Here is a 23672-nt window from a genome sequence, read left to right as displayed (position 1 = left end):
TGATGGGTGCAGTTGATTTACTATTGTCCCTTTTGTTTATCATCTCGAAATTACGGATTGCTGGTGCACATAGTTCAGACACAAACCTAATTTGAGAGACTGTGCACATTTCCAAAGTTCATGTGGGTTCCTGGCTTAAGCTAATCTATGGAAAAGACCGGGAATTAACGAAAAGTAAAATATTGAATACAATTTCCGTATAATCAGGGTTAACGAGAGTCGTCATGGGCTCTGGAGAAGAACTGCTATGTGTTCTCCCGCTCGAATAGTCTTTGGAATGATTCCGCTTACTCACACAAGTGATAGAAGGAACAGTTAATAGCTACTTTAAAGTGTTGTACTGGTTTGTTACCTTCCGTACATATTTTTGCCATTCTCATAGGCCTCCTGGTGGGCAAAGAGGAATATCTTGACAGACCTGCGCATGACTATTTGTTGCCTGAAGCTGTATTCATGTGGTGAGAGGTAAAGGAAACAAATTATTGTGTGGAGAGTGATTTACATTATCATAGTTTCAAATGTCAACAGAAGCGTAATTTACACTATGCATAAAAAATATGACGCCCTCTACCATGAAAAGAAACGCGGTATGCAATATCAAGAAGAAATGTCATTTACTTCATCACTAAAACATTACGTACGTCATCAAAAACAAAAGGAATGTCCATATTCGAGAGAAATGTAACCTACGCCTTTGATGAAAGTGAGAATTAGACCATCAAAGAAACAATATTTATATCTTCAACGAAAGTGAGATCTACATCATCAAGAGAAATGTGATACATGTTGCAAAAGATAGAAGAAATGTTATATATAGCATCATTAATAAACGTCACCTACACCATCAAGAGAATGTGAGTTGCATTATCAGGAGAAGCGTGTTATACACTTTCAAGAAGAATTAAACCTACATTACATACGATAAAAAGAAATGTTGTACACAACATGAAGAGCACATGAGATCTAAGCATCAAGAGAAATTTGATTCCGCCACCAAGAAAAAGAAATGTCACTGATGTTTACAGTCGCTTCTGTTTGTACACTTTATAAGCTATTTAAAATAGACCACAATTTCGTTGGATCTCTACCCACACTACCTCTCTAAATAAGTTGTTTATGGTAAAAAAAAAATCAAGTGTTTGAATTTCTCACCTGCTATTTTTGTTGCAGAATATGCTTATGTGTGGCAAAATGGCAGAACGAATTCTATCTTTAATTGAGCAAAGAACATATGCAGGATATTATATTCTATCTAGAAACTCCTAATATTGGTTTATAATACTTATTTTGCCATACATAAGTATATTCTTTTAGCTTTTATAGTTAAATATTGCACATTCCTCTAAATCAGTCTTCTGTATAATTGTGTTTAAGTTTCTTCAAAAGTAGAATTGTGTTTAAGCCACGGATATTATAATAAATATTATTCAGTTACCTAGCTACAATTTTTGTCTCGCAGCTACACTCTTAAATTTTCAGTTAAACAAGTTGCTTTAAAATCTGTTACACGATTTTTTTCTCAAAATAATAGTAAGTGTTAGGAATATATTCTTACTTCTAACTAAGCAATTATCTAAATAATAGGGCTTGGCACGGTCCTTTTTGTTATAAGTCCCTAACTGCAAATTCAAAAACCATAGTACTCGACCAATTCCTTCAGATATGCATTCCCAAATTTGAGGAGTAAGTGCAATAAAAGAGACGATCAAATCTCATGATCTGATCAGATGATAGTAACCATAGAGTCAATAAAAGTGACGATATGGTTACTATATCTGATCAGATAATAGTAACCATAGAGTCGGCGTTGGAATTTATTGACTAACTACCTTCCAACTGGTTTATCAGATGAAAATTAAAAATGGTTGTCCACTTAGAAACTTTATGTTGTTTTTGCGCGAAATTCTCAAACAAGCAGCGGAGATCATTTTTTAAAATGTTATTGTCACAGTTTTGTAAGCCTAAAAGATAGAAATATAAAGGCTGAGTACTGTATCATAAAATAACTTTGAAATCTCATCACGTCGTTACAGCCCAAATCACCATGTCCATTAATACTTTGTTTAATAATTATGTATTTTCAAAATAGCTCCGTCGTAAGGTTTACATTTATAAAGCACAACTCTCCTCCCTACAAGTTTTCTATAATCCAAGGTGTTTGTAGGAGAACAAAAGTCTCTCAGTTCCCGTTTCGACACTCAAGTCGCACAGAAATCCATAGACACCACATTAGACGACATGACTTTCACGTGAAATAGCATGAATACCTGTTTAATTCTCAAACTAAATAAGGTATGGAACGAATGGTTAAGTACTTTATGGAAGCCACTTGTGTACACGTGACGTATCTCACTTTTACAGCCATTTCTTTTTATCATGTTGCATGTTGTTGCCTAGGTTATATGGATGGCATTTGTCACTGACATTAGTGTTCGTGGATTTTCACCTATTATGAAACGCTTCACTTTTGTTTACCACGACTGGAGTAAGGCTTGTTTCAAATGGTCCTAGTACCCCAAGTTGGTTCATATTCCTTTATTTTCCAATACCGTTAAGCACAAGTGATAATCTAAATTTTAAAATTCTAACTCTCTGATTTGAACGTGTCTTTATGATCTGAGTGTATGAACATTTTGTGTACGAAAGAGCTGTTACATAACCTCTTAATAAGCAATCAATTTTTGACAAAAGAGTTTACGATTATCATATATTCTATAAAATAACATTTCCCTTCTTCTTGAGTACTTTATACGCATTAAAGAAAATATTGTTTAGAATTCGGAACGATCTCAAGGGTAACGATAGGGGCATATGTTTATGAAGGTTAAAAACTTCGATTCTTACACACAAAGAACTAAAGAATTCATGAGAGAAATATTGAATAAATGACGATATTTGTTAATACAATAACCCAGTAAAGAAGATAAATGAATATTAACAAAGAAATGAGGTGAGAAAACAAAAAAAAATGTGTATATTAGTTTGTTAGAACCAAAAACAAGCAGAAACAAAAATAAGTTAAATAATAAAAAACAAAAAAACGCTGCACTAACTAAAAGGATCCCAGGATACAAGCTATAATGTGGGATATAAAATGTAAACTATGTTTTAGAGTTGACTAAAGAAGTGGGACCCACATTGCGATGGGGATTCACAGTCTGTTATTCTTACCCTTCATATATATTCAAAGAAAACACTAAAAACTGATGTAAATGGGCATAGGAAAACATGGAAAGAAAACTAGAATCTAAGAAATTAAATATCGAAGGGAGTTAAACAGTGAATCATTGGACAAGGCTTAAAGAAATTAATTATCTTAAAGAAATGGAAATATAGTTCTTAATTTTTCTAAATCAGTAAATTAGAAGATAAAACTGATAAAATAGCATCTTCCAACAAATATTAAAATGCTAATATCAACGATGTAATCAGAGGTTCGATTCCCCTCGGTAGACTCAGCAGGTGGCCTGATGTAGCTTTGCTATAAGAAAGCACAAAGGATGTAATAAAAATAACAATAATTTAAAAAAGTCACTATATGTAGCAGAAATAAAGTTTTGCATGAAAATGTATCTTACTAATTTAATAAGGTCTTCAGAGATTCTTCAGTCAGTCATGTAGATGGTTAAAACGGATTGCTATTAAGTTACAATAGCTTCATGTGAATTTAATTAAAAATTAAATAATTTAAAACGTCATTTTTATTAACGCTCATTAGCGAAGGTTGAACAATTTGTTTGCTTGTTTTTTTTTAATTTCACGCAAAGCCCCACGAGGGCTATCTGCGTTAGCCGTCCGTAATTTACCAGTGTAAGTAAGACAAGAGGGAAGGCAGCTGGTCATTACCACCTACCGCTAACTCTTGGGCTACTCTTTTACCAACCACCTGGCCATGCCGGGTTTAGGTTGAATAGACTAACATTTTGTTTATAACAGAGAACTAACACTAATATTTTGTTTATAACAAAGTACTAACACTAACATTTTGTTTAGAACAAAGTACTATCACTCTAAATTTGTACAGAACTACTAAATTACTCGTTATAGGTTTCACAAAACGTTCAAAGAAGCCGGCAATGAAGGAAAGCGATACTTTTTTTTTATTAGATTTAGTTTATAAGCAGGTTAGGACAGCTAGAAACTATGTTAGTGAGGCCAGCCGCCGCAGGCCATTTAAACGCGGTTATAAGAACGGCAGCTCGCGCTCTTGCTTCTGTTTGTAAGTTAAGTCGCCATCTCACAGGACGCGAAAAGTTCTATTTGATTTTCCTGATACAAAGGTGTAGGAATGATGAAAACTGCGTAAGAGTGACTACGTCTAGTCCCTGGACTTACGTGCAAAAAAAATCTCATAAATTTTCTTTAAGTTTCTCGCTAAAACATTTAAGCTACCGTTTGTAAAGAAAAAAGTAGAAAAATATAACTTCGATTATTGTAGGTTAACTCACACAAGCCAGGTTGGCAAGGTAAGTTTAACAAAATTGCATAAACATTTTCTCAGTTAAATAGTTAAGTGGACTTCTCCATTAAACATTAGCTGATTGCTTTTTTCGTGTGGTTTCTTTACGTTTATAAACCAGTTTTACTGAATTTACCGAAGGTGACGTGTATTGTGCATTTAATGTCTTGTTCAGTAGCCTCTTTACATAGGCATTATCAGCATATAGTCAGATAAATGGTAAAATATTATGAATTTATAAATATTTTATGTTACATAATTACTAATCAGCTGTTTTGTGTTTTCGTCTGTTATTCCACACCTGATTTTAACCCAACGATGTTAAGACAAGAAAATTGCTTTATTAGCTTAACGAGTGTACAATAGATTACTTATCCAACCCACTATCGTAGATCTAGCTTATGTTGAGATATTGTTAACGATGAAAGTTTTAGCGAAAAAACAATCTTTAGCTTCAGTAGATCACATAGAAATTACTTCTATGAAACATTAGCGTTCTTAAATTTTTTGACAAAAAATTTGTTTCTCATTATTTCTTTTAAGAGCTATTCAATTAAGACGTGCTTCTGTCAATTATTTTTCGGTGGTTTGGTTACGTTTTTTCATTGAAAACATAAACATTATTGAAATATTTTATTAGAAGTGTTTTTTTTTCAGAAATTTCATCTTTTTTGTAAGTTTATTTTAAAACTTGTATCAAACATGAATGCATTTTTGAGCAACTTTCCAATGTGACTTTCCTAGACATGTTTAGGCGCGTTTCTGTTAGAAATGTTATTATTTTTGAATAGCTCATCAGGGTTTACAGAAATAACATTATCTTAGAATGATTTTAGCTGAAATGTTTTCCCATTAGTATAATATTTTTCCTTAACAAAGTACCAGGATTTATCACCCCTTTTGAAAGATTTTGTCGGATGTGTTTCTTCCAGATATGTAATATCTATTAAGACATGTGTGTACAGTTTAGTTGTGACTTGTTTTCGAAAGAAATGTCATACTTTTTATTGGTTTAATTAGAGCGAATTTCCTAGAAAAAAAAAGTTATGCTGTTTGAATAGATTTGTTAGATCTGTTTTGATAAGAAACATTTTGATTTTTAATGTTTAACAATCATAAGTTTTTATATTTAATAATTACTAATAACTCCTGCGTCTGTTTCTCTCTCACTCTTACTTCATAATCATGTTTATTTGAATTTGAAATATGGTTTGTTGTACTTCTGTTGATATCTAGGGATCGTTAGCTTCGGTGTTTTATACTGTCTGAAACGGTTTCAACTGCGTATCGTAAACGATAAGATAGTCCAGTTTTGATAAGAATTACGTTCGTGCTGACCATCCTTATTAAGGTAAACTCACCAACACAAACGTAGGGGCGTTTTGAGATTCTTTAAAGGAATCATAAAGACAGAGAGTTTTCTTTACGACTTGATTACGTATCACGATACAAATAGAAGGCTATAACTTACTTTAAATAACTCGGAGGACCTTAGGATCTATAAGATTCAATCAAATCTCTCTATATAATCGCGTGCACCTTTGTTTGGGAAGTAATGCTGCATTATTAAGAGTGATTCTAAATTTATCTCTTTGTCAAATACGAAGATATTATTTTATAGCATATCTATACTTTAACCATGTGTAGAAAAGCAATTTTGTACAAATCGGCGACTAAAGTCTTAAATTTATGGTAATCTCAATACTTACTTTTGACTCACAAATCGTAAAGTCCATTGTCAAAGCATGCAAATTCTAGCCTACTATCATCGATATTTCATCCGTTTCTAGGTCAATTTACAAACTACCAGTTCTAGTAGATGACGACACTGTGGTATCAGTAAAACAGGTTTTTCTTACTTACCGCCTGATTTGTTCCAAGACGCGCTGGCACTAACAGTTCTTCTTTTTTATGATTATATTTTGATAAATAAAGCATGCTTGTGAACGGTCAACAAACTGCTCTATGGAGTAATGAACAGGTCTGTTTGTGTAAATGGTGCATTTAAAGTACAGTCCTAATATACCGGGCATTCATTCGAATCATTGACCAGTAAGACATTCTGCGTCTTATGTGGAATTTTTAATACTTAAAGTTTGTGTTATGCAGATCGCGTTCCTCTTATTTGAAACGTGTTATTAGAACACACAATTATGATGAATAGTTTCGTTTGAGTTCACTCATTGGTATTTTTAAAAGTTACAGCTTCTATAGCAAGGAAGAATTTTTATATTTTTTCGATCGCTGGTACGGTTGTTCTCAAGTACAGACGACTTAGCGTCTGAGAATGATTGCACTAGCGATCGAAAATCTAGTATCTATTTAAATAAAATACTACCTTTTATTGTAAAATAAGTAATTTTAACATTTTACATTAGCGGTTAAATAATAACAAATATTTAATCTGGTCTAGTTAACAATTCGTTTAGAAAAATGCCCAGTACCAGGAGATGATGTTAAAAATATAAGAGTGGTAGAAAGAAAATCAAAGAGGTTGATACGAAATCGAACACTATGTTTGAACAGTTGTTATCTTGTAACTTATTTGTTTGGTATCAAAATAAAAATATTTTCGAAGAAATGTTTTATTTCAACTTGATGTCTTTTGTTGTCTTTGATAACTTTGAATGAAAATCTAAATTAACAACAAGACAAAAAGAATTACTACTAAGTGTTTTATTTTAAGCATATTTTTAATTAATTTTATCATAATTATTGGTAGTATTTTGTTATAGTAATTCAGTTCATTTAAAACTGATAAGTCATTGGCTATTTAGGTTTTCGCGACTTACTGAATTTTTTATGGTCGCAACTTGCTCCTTAGACGATAGTACTCATTCAGACAAAGGGTAACAATTTTACTTAGATGTCTAACAGAGTTGGTCGTTGGCAAGCTAATCGTTAACCTATCGGTATTTAAAACTTTGCTTCTTTCTGTTTTATATTAGTTTCATGTAATTGTAAGCGTATGGTTGTTCGAATTTATGTAATTAATTTATAATCAGGATAATTCGTTTAGCTGCCTTTTTCTGTTTTTCTTGATAGCCGAGAAAATAGATATTGGTTTGGCAACCTACACGATAGTTCCTATTATATTAGGTTGTCCAGAAATAAATGTCGGAATTCTCACGATGACATTTAGAAGCTTACAAGGTGTCTTAATTATCTGCTGTTTCAATTTTACTCAGAGTAAGTTTTACAATCCCCAAGGCAGCATAGACAGGAAGGACTTTTGTCTGATTTTCCTCTAGGACTTCAAACTTGGAAGAAAAGCTACCGAAACTACATGGAACATCAACTACGCGTTTGGTCATGGATCTGTTACTGAACGTACAGTTGAGCGTTAGCTCTAAAGGTTTCGACATGGAATTGAAAGTCTTGAAGGCTATGAAGGTCGTGGAAGGAAGCCATCATTACATGAAAACACATTAAGACACTTGCACAACAATACGTGAGCTTGCAGAAAAGCTAGGCACAAGCACGTCAAGCATTGCTAATCATCTGAGTGCGATTGGAAAGACGAAAAAAGTTGGATGAGTGGGTTCCGCATGAGCTGACTGAAGATGAACAAAATCGGCATTATGAGACCTGTCAAGGATGACACTCCAAAAATTGAACGAATTGGGAATCGAGGTTTTGCCTCATCCACCTTATTTCCCAGACCTTTACCCTACACATTTTCATTTTTACAAGCATTTTAACAACTCTTAAAACAATAAACGATTTCAAAACCAGACAGCTGTATAAGAAGCTTTAATAAAGTTCATTGACCATAGAAACTTTGATTTCTGCACCAGAGACATAAACAGCATCGTTACACGTTTGCAAAAGTGTGTTTAAGTAAATGGTGCTTACTTTGATTAAAACAAGTTTTATAACACTGGTTTATACTTTTCCAAACTTCGCAGTTCAAAAACAACATTTATTTCTGGACAACCTACTAATTCCCATCTGTGGTTGCTGCCATTTCTCCATTAATTTCTATTTCTTTCTTTAAAAATGTTATTGAATAGATAATTATATTTGTTACGCTAACACAACGCAATTTTACATGAAAACAAGTTTGTTGATATTTAAATCATTTTACATTGTTTTTCTTGCAGGCTATATTATACATTGTTATTCTCAAAAGTCATTGGAACATCGAATTGTGTAATACCAAAAAAAACAATCACATAAAGAGAATGCGAGAATGTAAATGAAAATTGGAAAAAAACTATGTTGTTGTGGTATTATAATCAGCAGTCTATATCAAACTTTAATACTCATATACAAAAGACAAACTATAAATAATCTTCTCAAAATGTTGTTTTAATGACATCACTTAAGGAAGAATTTTAACACCTCTAGATCAAGTATCGAAAAGATGAGTTGCGTTTTGTTTTGCTATGTCATCGAACCGCTAGGGGCAAATTTCAAACTTTTCAGCTTCTCGTTTTATGTGTCAAAATACCTGCATGGAGTGAACCAGAATTTTAAACAAGGGCGAAGAAATTATGAAATCAGGTTTTATCCAGCATACGTTGACCTAGCTGTTACCCAATCGAACATAGATTTTAGGTTTGAGTTACCTGATTTCTTTAAGTAGTTCATTTACAAGGTGACACAGGAAATCGTCAGTAGTTTCACTCTAGTGTGAGAACGTTACACTACGAATTACAATATGTACGTAAGTCTTATAAGATTATTGAACTATTTTCTCCTTGTTAATATAATGTATTTATCTGATTAATACATTTTACATATATACGTATAGACGAATAGAATACAGAGTCAGTAACATAAAGACGTGATATATTAAAGGATTGTTTTGTGTGTTTGTTTTTGAAATTCACGCAAAGCTACACGAAAGTTATCTGCGCTAGCCATCCCTAATTTATCAGTTTAAGACTAGAGAGAAGGCAACTAGTCATCACCACCCACCGCCAACTCTTGAGCTACTCTTTTACCAACGAATAGTGGGATTGATTGTCACATTATAACACATTCACGGCTGAAATGGCGAGCTTGTTTGGTGTGACGAGGATTCGAACCCGCGACCCTTGGATTGCGAGTCGAGTGTCTTAACCACCTGGCCATTCTGAGCCTTATATTAAAAAAAAACAAACTCTACAAAGATGTAATGTAAAATTGATAAGTTAAACAAAAGAAAGACTGTGCTATTTCTTATATTAATGCTGTTCTTTGTTTATTCCAGTTATTTTTAATTGTGATGATTATTTTCAGACTAATTCAAGTGAAAATTACGGTGGAAGCGGGATTCCAATCCCACCTTTAAGAAGAAACTATCAACACATGCTCTCATCTTAGACCACAATGCCATTCACTCTAATCTGATTTTTTTTCCTGCCTTTAAGCTCTTATGTTATGAAATTTACCCTAGTAGCTATGGAAAGTAGTTCTTTATTAAACATAACAAAACATATTCATAAAAATATTAATACGTGTATGTATATGCTGTAGCTGAAGATATCCAATTCGGATTAATATCAACCGTAGATAAATTTGTTTTGAGTCTGTCCTTCTTAGGCTACGGAATATTTTACCTATCAAACAAGGGACAGGACAATAATCTTATCATCTTCTGACTTATTATTTCATGTAACCTAAAACAAATATGTTTTAATGTGATGTAAGAGTGTTCAGAAACATAGGACTAATGGCATTCCAATGTCTGGAAAAGCTGGAGCTATACTCCAGGTGTAGCCAATACTTGTTTCATTTAGAGAGAGTGAAAGCAATACTACTCTATCCTTCTAACTTGGCTAGATATAGTAACAGTAATGTCAATCCAATCTTCTTCTAACTTCGTTGCATACGTAATCATTGAAGTGTTAATACATCCTTCTAACTTAGTTGGATATGTAGTCACGGTAGTGTCAATCCTTCTAGTTTGGTTGGATATATTGTCACAGAAGTGTTAACACATTTTATAGCTTGGTTGGATATATAGTCACAGTAATGTCAATCCACCCTGTTTATTTGGTTGGATATATAGTCACAGTAATGTCAATCCACCCTGTTTATTTGGTTGGATATATAGTCACAGTAATGTCAATCCACCCTGTTTACTTGGTTGGATATATTGTCACAGTAATGTCAATCCACCCTGTTTATTTGGTTGGATATTTTGTCACAGTAATGTCAATCCACCCTGTTTATTTGGTTGGATATATTGTCACAGTAATGCCAATCCACCCTTGTTATTTGGTTGGATATATGGTCACGATAGTGTGAAATCACCTTCTAGCTTGGTTGGATATACATTGTCGCAGTAGTGTTAATGCATCCTTCTTACGTGGTTGGATACATAGTCATAATAATGTCAACCCGTTTTTCTAACGTGGTTGGATACATAGTCACAATAATGTCAACCCGTTTTTCTAACGTGGTTGGATATATAATCATGATAGTGTTACTGCATCCTTCTAACCGTACTGTATATATAGTCATGTTAATGTTAATCCATTCTTGTTGCTGGGAGAAAATCACTACTGTGCTTACGGGTTAAATTTTGTAGGTTACGTCTTACGAAAATATTAAAACGTAGGTTACAGTCAAAGCAGGATCTACAATGCATGCGTAGCTACATAAACTTGCAGTAAAAAAGATTGTTATTGCTTGTCATGAATTAGAGTAATTCGAAGTGAGACAAAAATAACATTCAAAGTATCAATAACAAAAGACTCTCGTAAGAAATCGTATTCCAGTTCGATTAATAAAATCTTGAATAAAATGAAACTAACAAAACTCACGTCGTAGCTAGTAGTATCTTTGTCTTTAAGCAAAGCTTAACTACAGAACTTTTTGTTCTATGTATGTTCTATGATTGCATGGCCAAGTGTTTAGGGCGCTCCACTTCTAATCTGAAGGTCATGGTTTCGAATCCCCGTCACAGCACCCATACTCACCCTTTTAGCCGTGAGAGAATTATAATTTAATGGTCAATTCCACTATTCGGTGTTAAATGAGTAGTCTATGAGTTGGCGATTGGTGGCGATGACTAGCTACCTTGCTCTGGTCTTACTATACAAAATACACTAGTAACTGTAGCAAAATGAAAAACATTAAATAGAATAAAAATTTAAAAACACAAACAACACAGCATTGTAGTTAGCCTATTTTAAAACCGAGTTGAACGACCGGTGTTAACCAGACCAAGATAGAAGCAGTTTCTTAGGTATTCAATACAACACCGAAAAAGAGTTTAAAATCTTAAGAATTTTCTTAGAAATATAAACCTAAAATTTCCTCCTATAAAGTAAAAAGAATGTGAACACAGTAACTTAACCAGTGAATTTTCATGATTCAAATACGAAATCATTACGAAGCTACTGAGGTAACAGAAAATATCTTAATACTAAAACGTCACTTACTACACACTTACGTAAACAAAATTAACTCTTCAACTAAGAACATTGGTAGAGCCAATATCACTTAGGATTACTAGCATATTTTCTACGGAGACTGTGTGTAAGCTTTAGAATAGGTATTTTCTCAGATCCTTTGAAATTAGAGTATAATTATTCAATATATAAAGAGTGAAAAGGATACTTTTAACTTATTTTAAATTCGGTTTTGAGTTTGTTCTTATAAGCCTAAAATTATATTTACTAGTTAATTTCCAGATCTCGAATGTTAAATGTGATTCATCATAAAATATTGGGCTTATTGTTGTGATCTAAACATTTGAGGGTAGACATGTTACATGGGGTTTTTTCAACCATGTGTGCTACTCCGATGCAATGAAAAAATTTAAGTGTTGTATACTTTATGTCGATCTGATTCAATCGGACATTCACAATTAATTTATTGTTGCTTATGAAATCATAACATGTACTGACACGTTTCAATAGATAAATAACTTAGTTAAGTCAGCCTTTTACTTTATTTCAAAACCAAACTCTATTAATTTGTGTTTCAATGCCATTTTAACTTTAGTGCTGTTTATTTGTTTGTTTGTTTGTTTGTTTGTTGTTACACTCAAATCTATCAAATGGATCTTCTTTTCTTGCCAACTGAAGAGGTCAAACCCCAATATTGAGCTTTATAAGCCCTCAAACTTACCAGTGAATTGGCTCTTCCATAGGATTTTTCTTTACTTGTTTCATATCGTTTTACACATCTCTGATACTAATGTTCTTAGTTGTGGTATATGTAATCAGTATTTTTTTGTCCGAGTAATTCTCTTCAAGTATGCGGTCCGGCATGGCCAAGCGCGTTAAGGCGTGCGACTCGTAATCTGAGGGTCGCGGATTCGCATCCCCGTCGCGCCAAACATGCTCGCCCTCCCAGCCGTGGGGGCGTTATAATGTGACGGTCAATCCCACTATTCGTTGGTAAAAGAGTAGCCCAAGAGTTGGCGGTGGGTAGTGATGACTAGCTGCCTTCCCTCTAGTCTTACACTGCTAAATTAGGGACGGCTAGCACAGATAGCCCTTGAGTAGCTTTGTGCGAAATTCCAAAACAAACAAACTCTTCAAGTATTAATTAAACTGTCATCTGGCGATTAAATAGTAACATTCACGAAAACCTGTTTCTCGTGAAAGAATTTCGTTGCAAACTTTTAATGAGTTAACACTACTGGTCGACATCCAGTGTTATATTTTACTCAATATCTACACAGTGATATCAGATGTTATGTATGAAATGTTACCTTTATAATGTATAACAAAAGAAGAATTGGGTACGAACTGCCAGTGTATAGGTATATCTCTAATCTGTACGGTAAAAGAACTAAACCGATTAGTAAATATTAAGTCTTTGTGAGTTATACCGACTAATAGGTATTTTTAAAACATGTTTTACATTAATCATCTCTTATCAACAAAGAGACGAACCAAACGTACTTAATGAGACATAAAATAATATATTCAGTTTATAAAACATCTAACAGTCATGTGAAACTGCCTGAAGCTGTATGGGGAATGAAAACTCTTTGACACACATATATCATGAGCCGTATATCATGACCGTATTTTAATTTTATGATAAAAATATTGGGCGTCATACTGGGTTAATTTTAATTACAAACTAAAAATTCAATTTTTTTGGACAAGAATTATTTCTTGGAAACACTTGCTTCGTAATTAAACTTGATAAGATAGATAGACTTCTGCATAACTTTTCAGAGGCTCTAAAGAAATTCTAATTACACCCATATTTCTTAAAATGTATTGGCACCGCAGAGAAAAATACGATTGAACGAAGCGCCAGTTAAGTCATTTAATATACTAAAAGTTTTTAAATACTTAGGTTTTGTTAGTTATGAATAAATAAATTTGAAATTGCATTTGAAAGAAATTTATTGCGTTAAAATTTAATTTAAAATTATTCAGAATCAGGTTAATTTCACGTAATTTGAAATTTTTGTAACAACGTAAATTTTATTCAGCTCCTGCTTTAGAAACGTTATTATATCTATTGATTAGCTTTTAAGTTTATAATCTAATGTTGTGATTTACTAATAGCCCCTCGCTAATACAGCGGTAAGTCTCCGGTGGGCTTCGCATATAGCCCGATGTGGCTTTGCCATAAGAAAACACAACACGATTTACTAACATAGGTGAATGTCAAAAACGATTAATTTCATTTATTTTGGGCTCAGGTGAATATAAAAAATAATTAATTTCTACTTTCAAGTGCAGTGGTGCTTTCGTTTGTTTTTGAATTTCGCGCAAAGCTACACAAGGGCTACCTGCGCTAGCTGTCCCTAATTTAGCAGTGTGAGACTAGAGGGAAAGCAGATAGTCATCACTACCCACCGCCAAATCTTGGACTACATTTTTACCAACAAATAGTGGGAGTTATCGCAACATTATAACGCCCCTACGGCTGAGAGAACAAGCAAGTTTGGTGGGACGAGGATTCGAACCCGCGACCCTCAGATTACGAGTCGAGTACCTTAACCACCTGGCATGCAGAGGAATATCAGAATCAATTAAACTTCTGCTTCTCTTGAGTAAAGGTAAATAACAAAAGTTACTTAACTTGTCGCTTTTTTGGAACATATGTAAATATAAAATAGAGGGTCTAGCAAGGCCAAGTGGGTCAGGGCGTTCGATTCGTAATCTGAGGGTCGCGGGTTCGAATCTACGTCGCACAAAACATGCTCGCTCATTTCAGCTGTGGGGGCGTTATTATGTGACGGTCACTCCCACTATTCGTTAGTAAAAGAGTGGTCCAAGAGTTGGCCTTTGGTGGTGATGACTAGCTGCCTTCCTTTTAGTCTTACACTGCTAAATTGAGGACGGCTAGCGCAGATAGCCCTCGTGTAGCTTTGCGCGAAATTCCAAAACAAACAAACAAACAAAAATATAAAATAAGTAAGCTAATTCACCGTTTCTACTCAACTAAGTACATAATAGTCGATTTTGAATATAAAGATAAAAAATCCTTAGCTAACATTAACTTGCGATAGAATGACATGTATCAGAACTCCATTTTGACATTGCTTAGCGTTGTGTAGGTAATGTAAAGTTACCGGAAACTGGTCGCATATAAAAGAGCGTTTCCAAAGCAAAATATTCATTTCATCAGATCATAAAAACGTGGCGAGATTTGACACTTAAAATATCCTTGATGAATGTATCTCTTATACTTAAAAACAATGGAAAAGAAAAGGATTATAGAATAATATGGCCACCAGAATCATCCAAAAAGAGTTCTTTGCGGTATATATATTTATACCTTGAGTTTCTATTCTCTTGTATGAAAAAGGCATTTATTCTAAGCCACCAAGTAGTACAACGCTATGTCTGCGGACGCTTATAATGTCAGATACCGTGTTTGATATCCGTGATGGGCATAGCACGGATAACTCAATGTGCAGCTTTGTGCTTAACTTCAAACAGACAATTTACTCTGAACTTTTATTTTAATTTGTACATGTGCAGATTTCACATACTACATGGTCGAGAAATATTTTAAGTACATCTCGTTTCAAATGCCTTTTTTCCTTTGTTATTCTCTGGATATAATACCTGTTTTACCAATGCATGATACCGCTATAATGATACAATTGTGCAAGGGCATCGAAATCAATGTTGCATGATACTGCTATAATGATACAATTGTGCAAGGGCATCGAAATCAATGTTTTTTAATGGTAGAGCAACTAGTATTTCGAGGTTAAGACCTCTCTTATGTTAGTATATCAATGATCAGTCATTCGAGTAGCGCTAGTTACTTTGGATAAATGCGACTTGTCTTCCAAAACAAGAAAAGTGGGACTTAAACAATTAGGTACGCGATCTGAAATAGCAACTAGTCTAAAGATTGATAAGGTAAAAGCAACAGTCTAGCATATAATTTTGTTTTGTATTAACATACCTACTTTTACATCTTCATAAAGTTTTTTTGGAGGTTAAGAAGATGATATTAAAACTACCTTAGAGTATTACACAACGTTAAAATTCAGTTGCCTCGCCGAGTTACGCTCTCTCTGATAATTATGAACCTTGTTTTGCAACAGTTTCCATCGCAAAAATGCTTCATCATAAGGTTATTATCTCTTAAGCATACCACTTCTCCTTGAATGCTTTCGAAAATTCATCTGGTGTGTGATGACGTTGATGTTTTATTTGTATATCTTATTATGGAATAGCATGAATATCCGTTTTATTCTCCAGCTGCTTGAATTATTTTATATTGTCACTTTTTCTGATGAAGATCTTTCATTTATATTATTATGTTGCATACTTTTGCCACTGGTCTTTATTTTCATGCATTCATACCTATAGGAAGAAGCAGCTTTTGTTTACTGCAACTGAGGGTTTGGCTTGTTAGAAGTCTCTTTCTGCATGATCCTGATTTCCTAAGATGATCCATATTCCCCTGTTTTGCAATGGCATTAAGTAAAAGGGATATCTCCATCTTGAAAATTCTAAATCACCAATTATTTTATTCATCGTGTTTTTATGGCTAACAAAAGCCATCCAGAAAGAGACCTTTAACATTTTATTCCTCAGCCATAATAAACAAAGAGCTTTATCTGGCAAAAGAAGAAAATCCATGAACATAAAGGTCAGTAGTAGAAGTTATTCACATGCTCAAAGCAACAGTATGAAACAAAATCACAAGAAATATCTCTGTCTTCAAATGAGGCAAACAGAGTGTAGGTTTATCAAGATAATCATCATGTAACTCAAGTAGCTAGAGAATGAAACAGATATTCATGTTATTCTATACGAGTACACACTGGTAAAATTACTAGATTTCTTAAGTTGTTGTTTTTTTGTTGGTAATTTGACTGTTGAAATGATTTCTATGAAACCTTCATTCTTGTACACTAAATAAATTATAGAAAGCGAGAATATTATCTTTTGACATGATAGCCTTGTAACGAAAGTTACAAGCTTATTGTCAAGATGCATGGTTGTCAGAAAGAAAATGAATGGTTATATCAACACGGACTTGGTGATACTTCAGTGTCATTTTAATATCCTTTGTATAACTAAAGAAAAATAAATTTTTATTCAGATATATCCAAAATATTTTTTTAAAATCCAGTAGGTGTTTTTCAGTCAAAAAATTTAGATAGGTAGTTGTAAAATTGCTTTAACTATCGCCCGAGCATGGCCAAGATTACAGTCATTCAAAAGGCTTTACACTCACTTAGTCAATATCTTATATCTCCTCTTTTTTGGGTGCGGGTCATTTGCAAATAGTAGAATAGTGCAGAGGTTTGTACAGGTTGGTATAATTTCCCCTTGAATGTATTATAAGAAAGATCACTGCCAGATAATCAAAGATTATGGGGATAGTGTACTAGGAATTTGTTTGGTGAGTGAGAGTTATATTAACACAGAATTTCTGGTGAAGAATTTTAAAAATCTGATAGAAATTATGACAATGAAATAAAAAAGTAGCACAAACTAAAAGAAGCCATCATTTAGATGAAGAACTCTCATCATTAATGATGAGAAAGATTTTTTTTCTTGCTTTGCCTTTGATGCCAAGTGTTATCCAGTAATTAGTATGTCAGACTGCAAATCAGAAGGTCAAAAATTCATACTATATACCTGCCGAATATACTTTGCATTTTCAACTGTAGGTGCTTAATTAGTGTGCTAATTAACTAAATCTTAGATCCTTGGTGGTGAATGCTAATGAATGGGTTCGTCCGTCAAGAATCTAAAAATGGCTAAACATGAATATAAGAGGGGTCTCTGACCTAGCCATTTAGTCCAAGTGTCACATTTAGTCCAAGTGTTTGGAAATGCCATTATACATATATATATATATATATATATATACCTATATTAAACAGTTGAATTACGGCTATAGAAACCACTAGTTGCTATATCAACACATCATACACTCCTTGTGACTTATATGTAGGAATATAAGGTGAAAAGGAATGATATCCTTATATTAATTAAGATGGTATCTATAGGTTAAATAGGTTTAAATTGTCTAGTCTAAACAGTACAAGTTTTGGTGAGAGTAACCTATGGCCAAGGAATAAAATAGTTACATATGGCGAATGAAGTTCGCTAGATAAAATTTCTTACCCTTATCATGACTTTAAGAACACTTATAGTCTTGTAAGACATACTCACAACATGTTGCGGCTAAGGATGCATATGTTTTTGAATAAAACATGTTGATTAATTGGAATTCAAAAATATGACAAAGAAAGACTAGGATTATTTTATCAGATGTTTGAAGCAGATTGTCTCCTGGAATGATCAGGCACAGAACCAACAGTGAATTCGTTGTGCTGGGTTTAGATGGTTAATAGGAGAGTCATGGGCTTGGTATCACAAAGTATGTACCTTTAATGATACTTGGACTTGTGATTTGAATTTCCTATGACTTATAAAGCAGGCATAATCCTGATAAACCATATTGTGTATCAGGCACCTCTTTAATCAGGGAAGACATTATTACCACATAATGACAAGTTAGTTATGAATAAAGCTTTACATCATTTCATTTTACTTTGGATTCCTTGCATTCACTGAACAAAGAAAGATACCTCCAATATATAATACCTTCACATGTAATAAATGAGCTTGCAGAAATTGTTTTATTGTGCTGTAGATGAATTTTAGTTATACAGAAGAACAATTTGTCGACATTCAATTTTGAGCATGTCACAGTGTCAGTGAGTATGCAGTTGGTGTTCCGTGGTGTGTAATACATGCTGTCTCTTACATTATTACAAGATGCGTGAAATACGGTGTTTCTCCGGTAATAATTCTACAGTTACACAGATAGTTATATACCCGATTTTTGACATTGTGTTTCTGATTATCGGTAATTGTCAAAATTCTAGTAATATTTTTTTTGTAATGGTTACCATTATTATAAAAGAAACAAAAATTATGTAAGCCAGCCATGTTGCTGACGTCAGTCACGTCAATAGGCTAATGTACGATTTCTTAAGTATTTAAATTTGCTAGATGAAGATAATACTAAGTCAGATTTTAGTAAATCAGAAGGGTGGAATGATACAACTACAATTATAACTTTAAAAATGAAAAACATTAGTCCTATGTGAACTTTAGGTGAATAAACACGGTTGTTCACATCAAAATTTTTCTTTTTCTATAAATAATACCCATAAGTACCATATGAATTTGGTTTTGAATTTTGCAGAAAGCTACTCGATGGTTATCTGCGTTAGCCGTCCCTAATTTAGCAGTGTAAGGCTGAAGGAAGGCAACTAGTCATCACCACCTACCGCCCACTCTTGGGCTATTCTTTTACCAACACATAGTGACATTGACCGCACATTATAACGCCCCCATGGCTAAAAGAGTGAGCATGTTTGATGCGACAGGGATTCAAACCCGCGAACCTTGGATTACGAATCGAGTGCTCAATTCACCTGGCCATGCCGGGCAAGTACAATATGCTAAATCTCGTTTCTAACTACTAGTGCCCCCCGCTTGTGTAGCGGTAAGCCTACGGACTCACAACGCTAATTAGGGGTTCGATTCCCCTCGATGCGCGCAGCAGATAGCCTGATGTGGCTTTACTGTAAGAAGACACACAAACACACACTAACTATTAGTTGGTGACACTGGAGAAGGTAAACAGCAGTGATGACAAACAATGACAATTCTACTGATGAGTTTACACCATGAGTGATTACTTAGGAACTTTAAGAGGACCAGTTGTAGGGCCCAGATATAGATTTGATACTAGTTGTTATGCAACAAAGTGGAACATGAAATACTGATGCATGCAGCATCTAGATCTTCTATGATCAGTAACGCGTACAAGATGGTGTGTTATGCCATCAGTATGAGCCATAGAAATACAATAGCCAACCTTTAATGAAATCAGCGAGTGTTTCCCAGAGCTTTGGGATAAGTGATACTTTAGAACCTCATTCACTGTAAAAATTATAAAACTATTGTGGAGATGCCTGTCATAAGTATGGTTTAAGAATCTTTCTTTTCTTTTCTTGCCTCCTCCCCCAGTGAAACAGCGGTATGTCTGCGGATTTATAAAGTTAGAAACCAGATTTCTATACCCGTGGTACACAGAGCACAGATAGCCCACCGTGTAGCTTTGTGCTTAATTACCAATAAACAAATTTTCTGTGGCTTCAAGATTGGGACAGTGTGTTTGCTATCGCACTTACTTGTGTTACACCCCTCCAGTTGCTATCGATTTGACAGTAGGTGATGTCATTAAGTTTGAAACAGAATTTCATGGCGAAGTTAAACGAGGCTCAAAGGTTTGAGAATGTAGAGATTTTGTGTTTTGGGGCTTTGGTAATTAGGTTAGAAGCATATATATGGATTCTGCACATCAGAAACTCCATTTTGTGTTTTAAATTCAAATTTGTTAAGGTGTTTTTCTAGTGTTGTCTGGTTTATTGTACGCTGGAATAATCTATGTCGTATATTTGCCAAGGCTATGATTAAAAGAAGAAGTTAACATTATAAAACGCTTTTTCACAGGCGTTCTAGGAATTTTTGGCAGGCTGATAGGGTTGAGAAACTCTACTATTGGTGCATTTTACCTTTTATGAGGTCAGCTCTTATATAGTCTTCTTTTTCAAGCGCTTTTAGAAGCGTGTTTGTTTGTTTTTCGTATATACTACTGAGTTTGCCATCCATTTTTAAGTATTTGTTTGTTTGTTTGGAATTAAACACAAGGCTACATAACGGGCTGTCTTTGCTCTGCCCACAACGTTTTTTTTCAGACATACCATTGTGCCACTGACCAGCAAGTATTTGTTGGAATCATTCAGTCTTTCATGCATTAATTAGAAGTATTATGTTTTATTCGTTAAAATGATGTTTTGTCTTTGTCTGTTTTTTACATTAAGTTGAGGTTATTACGCAGCTTTAATAATTCAACATTTTCTTTGTGGTAGATAAGTTTTATTTTACGTTACATTGAGTTATTTTGTGATTAGCTTCTTCCTTAGTTATCAGAAACTATTTGTATGTCAACTGTAGGTAGTTTATATGTCGTTATGACAAAGTTTATGCCCTTTATAGGTATGCAGTCTGTTCATGGTTGCATAAATTATGCTGATAACGTTATATTTTGTAAAATTTGATAAAGCCTTTGTCATTTCACTGTTTATTGTGTTAGATTTTCTAATTTCTTGTATAGTTTTTGTTTGAGTTTCACGTTTTGTATGTAAACATGGTTGATGATGCATTAGAAATGATGATAGAAATTGTTTTCTGAATAAATTATTGTAAAAGCAGCTGGTTGGACGATTTCACGCTGTTTAGATTTTCTGAGGTCTTTTATTTTTCATGGAGGATTATTTAAGTAATTTCCTTTGGGCTACATTGAGTATTCGTTGAAGTGTATGTCTTGGGTTTGTTGACTTGGTTATAAGTAGCAATTTTAGTTTTAAGAATACTGGCATTAGGTTGTTTCTTCAGCTCTCCTTTAGAAATGATAAATCGCACTCTTTTCTATTTTTAAAAGGATATTTTATAAGTTATAAATGGGGTATTTCCTATTATCTCCATAATGATGTGGCATAGTAGATTTATCAATAGTGTTCTGCCCATACAGACGCCATCGATTTTAATTTTAAAAAAACTAATTTCGTGGCTAGATTAAAGAAGGTTTGATAAAATGGGAAATTTTACGGTTTATGATTTTGATAATTGTGTCAATAACAAGTTTATAGTCTTCTTCTGTTAGAATCTGGGAATAAATATTTTGCATATCAAAACCTGCTATTTGTGTTTTGGTTCCAAATTACTTAAGGTGTCAATAAAATGTGGAGATGTTCTTAAATGTGTTATCTAAGTTATTGTATATTAAAATAATCAAGGTCAGATGTTTGTCGAGGTTACAGCTAAAGGAAGAATAGGTTGACATTACAAATGTCTATTTAAATATAATTCTTAACTGATGATGGGTCAATACTATTAGTCTAAAGTTATAAAAATTAAAATTTGCCTGTTGTAAAAGTTGCTTTTATTGTATTTTGAATTAATACTGAAGGTTTGTTTTGTTGAATTTTACGCAAAGCTACGCGAGAGTCATCTCCACAAGCCATTCTAAAATTTGAAGTGATAGACTAGAAAGAAAAAGACAGCTCCTTGACATTATCTCCTACCAACTCATGGGCTAATGTTTACCAAAGAATAGTAAGATGGACCGTTACAGCTGAGAGGGCCAGCATATTTGGTTGAGAGGTTCGAACCCACGACCTACGAATTGCCCTAGCCACCAGGCCCATACTGGGAGTTAATACAAATTTTGTACCATTTGAATAGCTCAGAAGAAAAACACATTACAAGGAAAAATATCCTAGAAAATTGTAGGTTTTTCCTTTTTAGAGATTCTCCATGAATACAATAAGTATTCTATTCTAAAAGACGAAAAAGTTAATCAGTATTCACTGGTCATTATTACTTCAGCCAAGCCAATGTAGATTAGTAAGTGAATATTTGCTACTTTGATCAACCATAACAAATTCACTGAAGTGAGTCTATATGCCATCATGTTAGCATGTTGTGCTACTGAGCAAGAATTGAAAAGGTAATTGATGAACATTTTCATGATGCCGTACAAAAGGTGAACATTTTTAGCCACGGCATATCGGCTCATAGAATAGGATTACGTATTTTGAAGTACAAACTTTTTCCTCATAGCTCCGAATAAATCAGGTTGTGTTCTGATACTAAAAGTAAAACTGACATAAACTTTACAAATATTGGGAAAAGACTATCTTTTTGCATGGAAATTTAAGGCTTGAACTAACTATTATGTTATTATTGGAAAAGTAATTTGCTTGCAGCCCCTATAATTTTAGTATATTAAACTCTGTATTTAAGCTTATGCTCTGTAGTTAATACGGCAAAATGTGATTTAAATGGAAAATACCATTTTCCATCAATTATTGCTTTTACTTTCATGATATGTTTCGATTTAGTATTGCTATAAATCAACAGGTAACATCCATGTGCTTCAATGTACTGGAAACGCAGTAACTAATGTTATATTGCTGCTGATAAGTGTCAACATGTACTGAATGTATTAACTGGTTAATATGTAATATTGTGGATGGAAGGAGCGCGTGTGTAGATATGTTTATATTTTCTATTATACATATAATCTCAAAACAACAAGGATTAAATTTTTCAATAACAAATTTGGCCTGAACATTGAATTTGTATATGTGGGGCAAGGATCATAATTAGCTTTAAAATGTGAAGAGAATAACTTCACGTGCAGTTTGTTTACTCTATATTACAGAATTTGTTTTACACTTACATTGGCATGTTTGCGGACTTGCTACGCTAGAAATTGGGTTTCAATACTCTTGTTGGGTAGAGTACACTTAGCCCATTGTGTAGCTTTGTACTCAAATAAATAAATAATTGAACTTAAATATTCGTTAGGATGTGGGTTTTCTTTTAGTGCAACATGTAATGGTACAGAGATAATCTACATCATACCAAATAAGAAATACGGTGAATTCATTATTGTCTTTGGTGGCTATGAACGAATACTTTTAACTGTGGCAACTGGAATACAAAACACATAATATTTTCAGCTTTGTTTTTATGAGATGAAACCATAATTACTGGTTGTTCATGAAAGATTTTGTTTGTTCGTTTTTTGAATTTCGTGCAAAGTTACACGAGGGTTATCTGCACTAGCAGTCCCTAATTTAGCGGTGAAGACTAGAAAGAAAGCAACTAGTCATCACCACCCACCGCCAACTCTTTGGCTAATCTTTTACCAACGAATAGTGAAAATAATGGATTAT

The 23672-nt window shown here is 33.6% G+C and overlaps 1 protein-coding gene across 2 annotated transcripts in view; it reads left to right on the top strand.

Moving 5' to 3' along the window:
* The first annotated feature begins 4209 nt into the window (after positions 1 to 4209).
* LOC143225125 (uncharacterized) overlaps positions 4210 to 23672 on the top strand; it is a 99666-nt gene continuing 80203 nt past the window's right edge. For both annotated transcript variants that reach the window (XM_076453969.1, XM_076453972.1), the window contains exon 1: positions 4210 to 4466. The gene's annotated coding sequence lies outside the window, so the exon portion shown is untranslated. The remainder of the gene's footprint in view (positions 4467 to 23672) is intronic.

This window comes from Tachypleus tridentatus, chromosome 9 (assembly GCF_004210375.1).
Source record: "Tachypleus tridentatus isolate NWPU-2018 chromosome 9, ASM421037v1, whole genome shotgun sequence".
NCBI classification, from domain to species: Eukaryota; Metazoa; Arthropoda; class Merostomata; order Xiphosura; family Limulidae; genus Tachypleus; species Tachypleus tridentatus.
The sequence above is the reverse complement of the archived record's forward strand: the minus strand, read 5'-3'. Positions and strand labels throughout refer to the sequence as shown.